Source organism: Eupeodes corollae, chromosome 3, assembly GCF_945859685.1.
Source record: "Eupeodes corollae chromosome 3, idEupCoro1.1, whole genome shotgun sequence".
In the NCBI taxonomy this organism is placed as follows: Eukaryota; Metazoa; Arthropoda; class Insecta; order Diptera; family Syrphidae; genus Eupeodes; species Eupeodes corollae.
Window position 1 is genome coordinate 20781707 of NC_079149.1, and position 12957 is coordinate 20794663.

The 12957-nt window shown below is 33.1% G+C and overlaps 1 protein-coding gene across 4 annotated transcripts in view; it reads left to right on the forward strand.

Annotated features, from left to right (window-relative positions):
* Positions 1-5242: 5242 nt before the first annotated feature.
* The window catches only part of LOC129952848 (sorbin and SH3 domain-containing protein 1), a 360372-nt gene continuing 352657 nt past the window's right edge, over positions 5243-12957 (forward strand). For 3 of the 4 annotated variants that reach the window (XM_056065715.1, XM_056065719.1, XM_056065720.1), the window contains exon 1: positions 12542-12716. The gene's annotated coding sequence lies outside the window, so the exon portion shown is untranslated. Of the gene's footprint in view, positions 5270-12541; positions 12717-12957 lie in introns of those variants that run through there. The other variant, XM_056065716.1, reaches the window with a different exon arrangement.

Genomic DNA, 12957 nt, shown 5'->3' on the forward strand with positions numbered 1-12957 from the left:
AAGCTAGAAGGTAAAGGATGTTATAGGTACTTAAGGTGATTATTATGTAAAATGGCTTTTGTTATCGCTGGCTTGTGAATTGATGTTAAATGGGTTATATTTGTGTGTATGACTAAATAGCATTATGATGATGGTTCGGGAGAAGTGAGGTGTTTTCTAAAATGAAAAATCATGTTTTATTTTAAAAATAGTGCGGTTTTACAGAAATAATTTGTTTGAGTTTTAATAAACAAAAGTAATCGCGCTAAAGAATCAGACACTTTACTCCAATTCAAAAAGTAAATGAAAACTTCTACGAACTTCGAATTTTTGTTACCTTACATTTTTCAAAATCCACAAAACCAAAACTACGTAGGGCTTAGTAATTAATAATAATAATTTGTAATTAATTCTTGTATATAAGCCCACAATAACCAAATTCCAGTAGAATTTCGTGTTTTTCAAAAAAGTTGTTAGTTGAATTTTTCTAAAACGTAACTATAAATTACCAAAAATATTTTGAAATAACCAACTTTTAGTATTGTTTTTGTTTTTGCAGTTTTTCTTTTTTAAGAAAACTGTCGATTCGATTTTTCTCAAAATTTTAAAAACAATATTTCTTATAAAAATAAATTAATTTGAAGCCAACAACTAAAATTTCTAAAATAGTATTTGAGTCGAAAATCAATTTTTACCAACTTTGATTATTTTTTTCTTTAGGTTTTTATTTTTTGTAAGAAAACTGTTATTTTGATTTTTCTCAAAATGTTAATGAATGTTGAAAACAATATTTTTTAAAAGGTGAAATTAATACCTCAAAGTTTTGAAAAGATGCTTAAGTCGAAAATACATTTTTGTCAACTTTTGTTAATTTGTTTTTATATTTTGGAAAAAGCTGTCAATTCGTATTGTCTCGAAATATTACTGAATGTTGACAACAATATTTTTCAAAGATGAAATTAGTTTGAAGCTAATATCTTAAAGTTTTGGAAAGATATTCGAGTCGAAAATCAATTTTGACCAACTTTGACTGTTTGTTTTTTAAACTGTCTATTCGATTTTTCTTAAAAGTTGCAAGAAATTGTTTTGGAGATAAAATCATTTTTGTTCATTAAATTTTCGAGGTGACAAATATTTTTTTTCAGTTTTTTGATTTATAATAAAACCGTTAAGTGGATTTTTTTCCAAAAATATATTTGTTTGATATTGCGTTACAATGTATAATAATATATCTACAATTTAATTCGAGTCTCTAGCGTAAGGAATAAAGGACATTTTCACCTTTTTTTTAAATTGCTATGGTAACAAACCATCCACTCAATTTCTTGAGTACCTATGTCTACTGGTTCTTGAACTATGAACGACGAAAAAAACGTAACGAACGTACGAACGTACGTACACACGCAAGCACAGACATCTCTCTCAAAATCTTTTATTCCGACTCTAGGGATTTTGAAACGTCGTAAAATGCCAAAATTTTCAATTCGATAAATCGGACCCATTACAATAACTTCCTATGGGAAGTTAAAAATAACCGTTTGATTTTTAAGAAATTCGAATTCTCGAGTTTTGACCAGCAAATTTGTATGAAGTCAACTTTTATTTTTGGTTTTTAGAAAATGAAAAATATAGCTTACGCGAATCTGGTAAAAACCTTTATTTCCTAGGTTGAACTGAATCCACCCAATGGCTCAAGCTGAAGGTGCGAGGAACGATAGACAGACTTCGATTTCTCTACCATCGGAATCGCATGTTTAATTAAGGAACCGTGAACTTATGCTATAATTTAAAAGTATATCAACAAACATAAGTAGCCATTTTCTTTTTTCCAAAACTTTTACAAGTAGCTTTTATGGCATGCGAAGGCTTATGTCGTTCTTTATTCCTTCCTCAAAAAATAGACATAATGCAGAAACATTTAAAAAATTGATAAGAAGATAATAATTTTGCCACTCAAACTTTTATGGAAAACTACAAAAAGTGACTAATGCTGTTTTTACTTGTGGCTTCAGAATTTATGATCAAGAACTTAATTCGAAAACATTTTTCACTTTGCAACTTTCCACTTTCACTTTGCAAATAGCGTTTGACCAAAATCAAATTTAGAAAGATTAAATTATTGAACTGAATAGTTGACATCTTTGTAAAATAAGTTATATCGAACTAAAATTTTTTCTAAAAAGTGAAAAGTTTTGTTAAGTTCCAAAGCATTTGTTTTTGTTTTTGTTTCACCAAACAATAAACTTTGCAAATTATATTTAGAATTTTGAAAAGGTTTTCAGTAGTGAGCAAAAAGAAATTTGTCTTTAAAAATAAGAGTTTGTTTTGAAAAGTTGTCAAAAACTAAAAAAAAATATGAACCGTATTGAAAATGAAGAAGTAAATAATTGTTAAAAAGTTTACAAAAGAATAGTGAAACTTAGACTCAACGTAGATATCGGTTATGATTTTTTCACAAAAAAAGAGTTTTCGACAAACGAAAAGTGACATCAAATGTGTGTTGTCTAAATTTGGAAATAAACTACAATTTAATAGCCAAAATAATATTTTAAAGCTGGGCTGGAAATGAAGCCCAATATCACGATGTTGCATCTATGCACGGACTAAGCAAAGCAACCGTCTGTAGAGTAGTTCATCAGGTGTCGAATATTGTCAAAATAAATTAGAAATAGATTTGGAACTTGTGTTTCAAGGAGGATTTTCTTAGATATTGATTCACCAATTTTTTCAGTACTTATTTGATCAACTTGAGAAACTTTGCATGATATTATTGTTTTGCTTAGTTGTAAAGTGAAAAGTGTTTGGTAAAATATACCCCAGGTTCAAAAACTTTGGTATATGATTTTTAATACAATACATTAAGTTCGTTTTTTACTGACGTTTCATTAATCACTGACGTTTGAAGTGTTCTGAAAACAGTATTGCCAGTGCACGTAGTCCTGCCAAAACACACAGTACTGTAAATCCCTATAAACTAACTTAAGAATATAATTCTGCAAGTTTTTGAATGATAAAGAAAACGATTATAGAATCTGAAGAATATACTGCGCATCGTGTGCTGAAAAAAACCTGCATGAAGGTCGATAATACAGTTTAAAAAATATAGATTTCATCGAAACTGCCACGGATAGAACTTAATCGAAGTTTTTATGATCAACCAAAAAAACATGACTTTTAAGTTCATAACAACCATATGTCTTTGCTTAAAGAGAGCCTATTTCAGCAGATGATGGAGCCAATGAAAAGTAAACCTAATATCGCGAAAAACTTCAAGAAAAACATCATAGGTGTACTTAACGAGCGTCTGACTCTCTATTTTTAAGGTTCTTTGAAATCTCCGATTCCAAAAATGGTACAAACCCACTTAGTAACTATATACAAAGGTGGTTTGTACCCTTTTGAAATCTAAAATTGATCTTCAATGCATTCGAATTGCTTGCGTTACATAACAATAATTTAAACCATAGCTCTTGTTGTTTGATTAAGACCAAGTAGAATTTAACTCATACAATTTTGTACAAGTCGAAAATTCTTAAAGCTTTACTAAAAATTGATTTTTTTTAATGACAATTTGATGGAAATATGTCAAAAAATGACATCAGGCATCAGAAATGGCAAGGTAGTGCGAATCGTGCATCGTGCGTGATTTTTTCGGTCAATTTAATGCCTATACAATCGGAACAAAAAAATCTCACAAAAATTTAAGCAAACCTGGTCTGTAGGAGATCTGAAAACACCAGTGTATGCTCGTACAGCTTATATTGCTGATAAAATTTTTGCTGTTCGCGATAGAGTGATAGAGATTGTTGATGAACATTTACAATAATACTTGAATTTACACGCTTACAAGGTAGAATTTACTAAGAAACTAAAGCTTCTTGACCATTTCAAGCTTCGTTAATGGTCAGAATGGTGGCAATAAATGGAAATAATCTTCAATGATGAGCCACATTTTCACCTAAGTGAATTAGTCAATAACCACAGTTTCCGCAATTGGTCAATTAATAATCCAAGACTGATTGTGGAAAAAACACAAAGAGAAGTTTTTTGGGCTGGCGGCATCATCGGACCGATTTTTTATTTTGGAAATTAAGTCGTTAAGGCAGTTACTCTGAATTGTTTCAACGGGGATCAATGGCTCTTTTGCAGGACGAAGTGTTATCTTAAGTGGTGACGATTTCAATTGTCGCCATGATCATGTACTTCGACACCTTCTTGTTCTTACTTACTTCATATTAATATTATCAATATAGGAATAAATGACAGTAATTTCCTAAATAATTTGTATTTTATTCAAAATCAACATCGCCCTTAAAATTTAACCGCCCTTTAAAATAGATATATATGATAATTTTTCAAACTTTATGGCAAATTCAGAACCTTATAATTGTTTAACTTTCGAAACCAAAAATTGTATAAACCTATTAAAATAATAAACCTTTTAAAAAAAATCCTTCGTCTAAAGACTTCATGAAGAATTTCGCCAATAAGTATGCTTCACTCTTTAAATTCTTGTCACTTTTGAGTTATTCACCACAATAAACATAAAACTTACCACGGAAACAGAAACACAGTGAATTCGCCGCAAATCACACTGCATGGATATGGCATTTTTCGCTTTTCATGATTACACTGCCATTTGCCGGTAGGTACCTATAACGGCAAACTTTTGTTTACAAGTTAAAAGATAGATTGATTTTTGTTTCTTGTGTTTTTTGTGTGGTGTGTGTACATTTCAAACTTCTAGTCAAAACGATAATTACAGTTTTATTTGGTTCTAGTTCGCTGGCTGGCGGGCAGACTGGTTAACTCTTAGATTCGTGTCTGGTTTTTCTTTTGCCCATGTGCATGAAAAACAACAACAACACAAAATGCACACGAGTGACTTGATGCCGTATAGATTCTTTTTATTCTATTTTTACAAAAATAAATAAAAAAACGAAAATAATTGCGATGAAAATTGCAAACGAACTGATCTTGTGCTTTCATTCAGTTTTCAAACGAATATCGCCCTGTTTATTGCGGATTGCCGTGCTTCGTCGTCGTCGTCGTTGCTCGTTCAGTTGATTTTTATTTTGTAAACAATTTAAAATAATTATAACATTATTTTTGGATTTTGTTTAAAAATCATATTTTATTTTATTGAAATACCAAAGTGACGCCGCCGCCACCGTTCGCCGGACATAGTTAAAGTTTCAAGGTTTGTTCGATTTAGTGAGGTGAAATATATTTTTATTTTAACAACCTGACCGCTGCGCCGCCTGCCGCAAGGAAGTTTAAGTGCAACAATGTAAGAAAAACTGTTTGTTTATCTAAATACAGCAACCCGGTGTTTTCTTCAGTTCGTTAGCAATTATTTTCGAATTTATTATAATTTTTAAAAATTAAGAAATAATCTTTGTCTAATTATTTATAAGTTTGTTTTTCCAAAGTCGTACGTTCAAAATAGAAATTACCTTATTTTTGTGAGTTTTTCCTCATTTTCCTTGAGCAAGGTGCAATTCAAAATATCGCAGAGTTTTATTTATTATTGTCACTTTCATGTGATTTTTCTTGTGGTGTTTTTTTTTTTTTGTTTAAATAAAAAGTAAATTTAATAACTATTTTTAGACGCCTTAGCGGAGTCGGTTTGGTCGGTATTCCCTCTTGGTGTGGTGATGATGACGATGATGCTGCTGATGTGATGTTGGATAGGAAAGCAAAAGTTGTTCTGTTCTTTTTTTAATGACATAATGTGGAGACTGGTTGATGAGTCATTATGGTCTTCCTTTAAGTACTCGCATAGTCGTAGTATATTATTTGTACTGTTTTGGCGTACTTGCCACTACTTATGGTGAGGTGTCTATTTGCGTTAATGTTGACTTTATATACTTTAAGTGCCATGCCACACCATGCTGCAGGTATAGGTGTGATGGTTTAGGAATTGTGCCTGTGGGCTCGAGTTGGGCAGAGAGGGAGCTGATGATGCAAATAAGATTTTCTGGTTTAATTTTAATTTAATTTTGTATAATCATTATTATTGAAGAGTAGGAAGTGTTTTGGTACATTTTTGGATAATTTTTTTAAGTTTCTTCCGTGTTTTTTTTTTGAGAAGTGTGATCAAGGAAAGTTGTTTGTTTTCTGTCGAAAATAACACCATTTTAACAATTTCGATTATCAAATGTCAAAAGATGACAGCTTCAAAAGTTTGAGAAGCGGGCTTTTTAAAATTTTCCGGTAGAAATATCGTTTATATTTAAAAAATGAATTTCAACGAAGCATTTCTTAAACTTTTGCATGAATATTACAAATTTGGAGAAAAGCACATCTTATGACTTGAATAAAATAAATTTTAAGACTAAGGTGTCGAAAAACATAACAATTTAGGGAAAGTGCGAAATTCTGTGAATTTCTAAAGCAATCATTTTTAAGCTAAAATACATTGAAATATAAACATTGTCAAAATGTCATGCAAAGAGCTTCATTAGAAGTTTTTTTGGAGTAGGTATGGTAAATCTTGAAAGATGTTTATAACTTTAACACTTTTAAACACTGAACAATTGGTCTTTTAATTTTTACAATACGCTGTTCAAAAACTTTTGTAAAAAAACATAATTTACTCTAGATGTGATTTTTGATTTAAAAAAATGTTTAAGTGTTAAGAATTTAAAAACCAATTACAAAATATAAGGATACAACATTTTTGAAAATTAACATATAAATGAAAAAATGTTTGTCCAAAATGCATACAAAAGTATTATTGATATCTTTCGTGATTTGTTAGATCAAGAAGAAAGACTTAAAATCAGGTCTTTGTTGCTTAAGAACGAAATTTATCAAATACTTGGTTCCAAATTCACTGGACTAGATCCTAGAACTTGTGTGAAGAAACGAGTTGTTGCCGATTCGAGTACTAATTAGCACTGAAGTGCACGCGTCGCCTACTGTAGAAGACCACAGTTACAGTTTTCTGCATAACTTAACAGTTTTTTAATATTAGAATTAGAATTGAAATAATATTTTTTACTTGACACTCCAACCTAAATTAATAAATTATGTATATTAAATGTTTTAGGATAGTTGAATATTGAGTAAAAATATTTATTTCATTTATATGTTTTAAAAATAAAAAAAATGTTAACATTATTAAATGGTCTACCTTAGTAGGCCACGCGTGGATTGGTGTACAAAAATGTTTACCAATTTCGCTCCCATTTTCCTAAACATTGCCAAGCTAACTTACTTACTTAAAGTGGCGCTACAGTCCTGTGTGAACTAAGGCCTCAGCCAACAAACTGCTCCATATAACTCGGCCCTAGCTAGATGTCTCCAGTTTCGCGCTCCAAGTTGGGTGAGGTCACCTTCCACTTGTGCGCGCCACCTGATCCGCGGTCCTCCTCTACTGCGCTGTCCTGTGGGTGTGGATTCGAAGACTTTCCGGGCCGGAGCATTGGTTTCTATGCGCTCTACGTGACTAAGCCATCTTAGTCGTTGGACTTTTACCCTTCTGGCTAAGTCTACGTCCCTGTACAGCCCGTACAGCTCGTCGTTCCATCTTCTCCTCCATTCCCCTTCGATGCATACGGGACCGTAGATCACACGAAGAACTTTTCTCTCGAAGCGACCCAAGGTGCTTTCATTCGCTTGTCATAGTCCGTGCTTCTGCACCGTATAGCAGGACGGGGATGATAAGGGTCTTATATAGCAACACTTTGGTCCCTCACGAGAGGACTTTACCACTCAATTGCTTTCATAGTCTAAAGGAACAGCGGTTAGCAAGAGTTATTCTGCGTTTGATCATTGCGCTGGTGTTGTTTTCTGCGTTTACAGCGGAGCCTAGGTAGACGAAGTCCTTGACTACTTCAAAGTTACGTCTGTCGATGGTGACGTTTTGACCAAGACGTCGGTGTTGTGTGTCCTTTCTTGACGACAGCATGTACTTTGTTTTGCCCTCATTAACCGTTAAACCCATTTTTGCCACCTCTGCCTCAATACTCACAAAAGCCCCACGCTGAGTTCTTCCGATTATGTCATTGTCATCAGCATACGCTAGTAATTGGACAGACTTTTGAAAGATAGTGCCTCTAGTGTTGACGTGTGAGCTCTGCATTATTCTTTCAAGCACGATGTTAAAAAATTACATGACAGCGCATCACCTTGTCTAAAACTTTTTTGACATCGAAAGGTTCTGTTAAGTTGTTTCCAATATGCTGTCATATGCGGCCTTGAAATCGATGATGTCGATTTGGTGTTCTTGGGTTTTTTTCCAGAATCTGTCGTAATGTGAATATTTGATCAACTGATTACTTTCCTGGTCTAAAACCACACTGATAAGGACCTATCAGGTTGTTGACGATGGGCCTTACACGTTCACATATTACGGCAGAGAAGATTTTATAGCCGATGTTAAGTAGACTGATTCCTCTATAGTTGGTGCAGTTTAGAGGGTTTCCATTTTTTCAGGATCGAGCAAAACAATACTGAGGTTCCGTTCATCGAGCATGCTTTCTTCCGACGATATCTTACAGATAAATTGGTGCATGCTATTAACCAACTTATCTCCAGCTGCTTTGAAGAGCTCGGCATTTAAGCCATCCGCTCCAGCGGCTTTATTAGACTTCAGCTTAGATATGGCAATCTTTACTTCGTCTAAGCCGGGTGGACAGGATTGTTGGCTTTCGTCGTCTATGTTGAATGGATCATCCTGTCTTACAGCGGAAATCAGTTCGTAGTCGCCGTTATACAGTCTGCAGAAGTGGTCCTTCTATATCCTCAGAATTGACTGCGGTTTCACTATGATGTTTCAACTTTCGTCTTTGCAGCCTTCGGTTCTAGGTTTATGTACCTGTGAATATCGTTTCACCTGTCCATAAAACTTTCGAACTTCATTCCTGCTTTTAAACCTCTCAACATCTTCGACAGCACGCTTCTCATGCCCTCTCTTTTTCCTTCTGAGAAGTCGGCGTTCCTCTCGCCTCTTCTGCTCATAGAGCTCATGAGCAGCTCTCGTCCTTTTATGCAGCGCCGCTTTCCGTGCCTGTTGTTTGGCTGCATTTGCCTGCCGACAATCCTCATCAAACCAGGGGTTCCTTGTTGGTAGCTGTTTGAAACCCAGCACTCAGAGGCGGCTTCTCTGATTAAGTTGGCGGCAGAGAACTTCGAAAGATGTTACTTGTAACTAGGTTGGAAAAGGATTTGGCGATCTCTGGCGATTGTATCCGTTCGACGTTGTACCTTCTCCCAGCACCTCCTTGTTTTGCCTTGGGTCTGGAAATCCGAAGTGTTACCTTGGCTACAACGAGGTAGTGGTCCGAGTCGATGTTAGCTCCTCGGAAAGTTCGGACATAGATAATGCTGGAAGCGTGTCTGGCGTCGATCGCAATATGGTCAATCTGGTTGACGTTAGATTGATCTGGAGAAGTCCAAGTACCTTTGTGGATGTTGAAGTTTAAAAAACGCTTACTGGCTACCATGACGTTTTGCCCCGAAGTAAAATCTATGAGCCTGAATCCGTTGTCGGAAGTGGTGTCGTGCAGGCTGTTCTTAACGATTATTCCACCAAAGATGTCTTCCATTGGCGAGCAAAAGTGTAGTGAAGTACCTCGGTATCTGGTTAGATCAGTATTTATATTTCGACAGACATATAAATGCTGCTCTGACCAGGGACTTTGGTTCAGTAGGGCTGTGGCCGAACGGGACCGAACTGATAGGGTGAAGCAAGAGAACCAGTTTTGTTGGCTTCAATCGGCGGTGGGTAGTCTTGATGGGGTTTTAAGCCTTGGCCGGCTTACATACTTGTTTTATAGTTTAAGGGTTTAGTTTTAAGTAGAATAGGCATGGTGGCACAAAAACAAATAATTAAAAAATTAAAAAAAAAAGAAAAAAAAACATGGAATATAAAAAAGAAAGAAAAATTAAAAAAAAAACATACAAAAAAAGACAATTAAATATAAAAACAAAAAACGTTAGATTTGTTTCTGTGGTTGTTCTACTTTTTAGTAGTTTATAGGTAGGATAGGTAGTTTAAGTTAGTTTTAAGTTTTATATTAGGGACCTTATGTAAGTAGTTTTTAATCAAAAATAATATTGACATTAGTTTTTTTAAATTTACTTATTAATACAAAAATAAATAAAAATGAATTGAAGTTAAAATAGATCTTAGTGCCGGAAGGCATTAGTAGTTAGTGTTAAAGTTTAACTTAGAGTGTCCGTATGGGAAAATTAATTTAGTTGTAAGTTATGGATAATTAGGCTAGTTTTATGAATTTTTGTCTAGCTTTATATTAGATTTTAAGTTTAAACACAAAAACTTTTTAAATTCTTTTAATGTTGCTTCTACAACGTTTTAATTGGGAATAAATAATAAAAAAGTAGGATACAAAAACATGTAATACTTAAGAAGGGATTTCCCCGTTTAAAATTCAAATTGTTAAGTTACTATGTTTTCTGAATTGAACAATGAACAAGTATTTTATTTTAATCAGTGATGTGATGATTAAATTTTGTTTGTTTAAATTAATACTTTTAGATAGGTTTAAGAATGAATTAATAAAAATGAATTTAAAAAAAAGAAAAAGTTCGTTGCACTGTCATGCAAGGCGTCTTGAGTTCAATCCCCGCCTGTGCCACCTTAATTTAAAAAAAAAAAATAATTTTCGCGGGTACTGCCTCTTGCGTGGAATTGACAATTCCTTCAAGAGTAATTCTTGTCATGAAAAAGTGCTTTCTCAAACTAGCCCTTCGAAATCGGCCTAAGATTAAGTCCCTAAAAGTAAGTCCCTTCCATTCCTGACAACAGTACCCACACACGGGAATGGTTGAGAGTTGTAAGTCACTAGGCTCTGGTTCACAACGGACTGTTGCGCCACCAAATGTATGTATGTATGTAAATCTCAAATTAAAAATTTCAATTATAAAAAATAATGACGATATTTTACAAAACTCTAATAGTGTTTTTTTTTTTGCTCGACCAAACAAAATTATCTTAACAAACTTATAAAACTGTGAAGGATTTTGCATTTAAATAAATAATAAAAATGTATTTGGATCTATTTTCTTGTGACCTAATATCTATAAATATAAAACCAAACAATTCAGATGCCCTAAAACTAAATATTACAAATATGCTTTTAACAACGTAAGATAAGACTGGTGCTCCAAGCTCACCTTATCAAACATTTCATTACGAAAATAAAACATCTTCATAGTTTTCAGTTCTTAATTATGTATGTATGTAGGTCAAATTTACAAAACGTTTCTCCACTCTCCATTATATACTTCATTGTTTTGTATTGAAAATCCATTAAATCTCCATCTCTCAAAAACCAACAACAAAAACAAGAATCATATTCATATTTTGAACCTTTTAAACTAATCACATTTCCCTCGGGATTCTTCATATCAACATGTGGTTCTTCACTGATTCATAAACATACCTACTCGAACATGTTTCTATTTTTTATTTTTCAAATTGATCCACAATATCCATTATTCTTTGACTCATTCAGTTATTCTCGAAGTCGTACGCGAAACGCCCTATATCTGCAGAACGCACTTAAAAATTCCATTGTCTTGTTTTCAAAAATAAAAATCTCTTTTCTTTTATTCCAAAAATCATTCACCGCATACAATTCTCTATTCCAAAATACAATGTTGAAGTTTTGTTCTCCAAAGTCATCACGTAGTAGTTTTCAAAAAGTAAGTTAAGCAGTTTTTAAAAGTGAAAATAATGATTATGAATCTAAAACGTTTTATAATTAAGATCTAAAACTTCTGCCAAACTAAAATATTGACACTGACTCTCAATTCACCGAGTGAACTGATTTAAAATGCGTTTCCAAAAAATGTTTCAGTTTGACAAAAGTTTCTTCAAATATAAATGCACACGTGCAAGTTTATAAATGCAAACTAAAACTGCAACTGCAACTTGCAACCTAACCTATGAACAACGGCGGAAAAAAGTTTTTTAATTTGAAATTTTTGGAAAGTTTTACCTTAAAAATAAAAAAAAAAATCAAGAACGCACACATTAAATGAAACATCGGGGTAAAGTCAAAATTACCACAACCAGTGATGGAAGCACATCATAACTCAAGTGATTTTCTAATGCCAGATTATGAACTGAAAACCTTAACAAAAAATACACTGACAAAAAGGTGTCCTACAAATCAAAAACTAAACAATTATTTCAAAATTGTGTTCAAGAATATTATCTTTTTAAGAAACTGATCTCAAAACATGTTCAGAATTATATGTTTTAGTCTTGAAAGTTTCCAAGTAGTTAAAATACAACTGAACTGGATCTTAAACCTTTACATTTAAACACATTCCTAGTTTTTGAAAAACACCCTTCAAAATGTTTTTATTATTAAATTTTTCAATGTCGTAGTTTTGATATTCGCTTAAGTTTTAACCAATTTCTTAAGTTACACAAATTTAAAGAACATTTTTCGTTGAGTGCATAAAACTTTCATTGAAATTATGATTAGAAATTTAATTAAACTTTTCTAAATATTATGCACATGGCAAATATTGAGTCTAAATAATGAATTCCCTTCCCTGTTCTCTGAATCCACACAGAGACTAGCCGAACGTCAACCATCCGTTGAAAACTTCTATCAGAAGGCTGAGGACGTAATTACACAACCACTGGAGCTAGAAGGACTGGAGCTGGATGTGCGCCTGAAAAATAAATTAACCGAACGCGAACTGTCTAAACTATTGCAGTCAAAAAAACCTCTCATTATCGCCTTAAGCAGGTGAGTTTTCAAAAACGTACAAGTTAATATATTTACTATACGAGTAAATGGAAGTTATATATTTTAAAGTTAATTTTGAAGGCATTACCTAACCTAACCTATCCTAACCTATGTCTGACTATGAGGTTGAATATACTGAAAGGTATGATTACAGCTCATCATAAATGAATGATGAATAAAAGTTTAAAGTGCACGAGTTGAGTACTTCAAAGGTATACCCTTAACAAGCAACATGATCAAC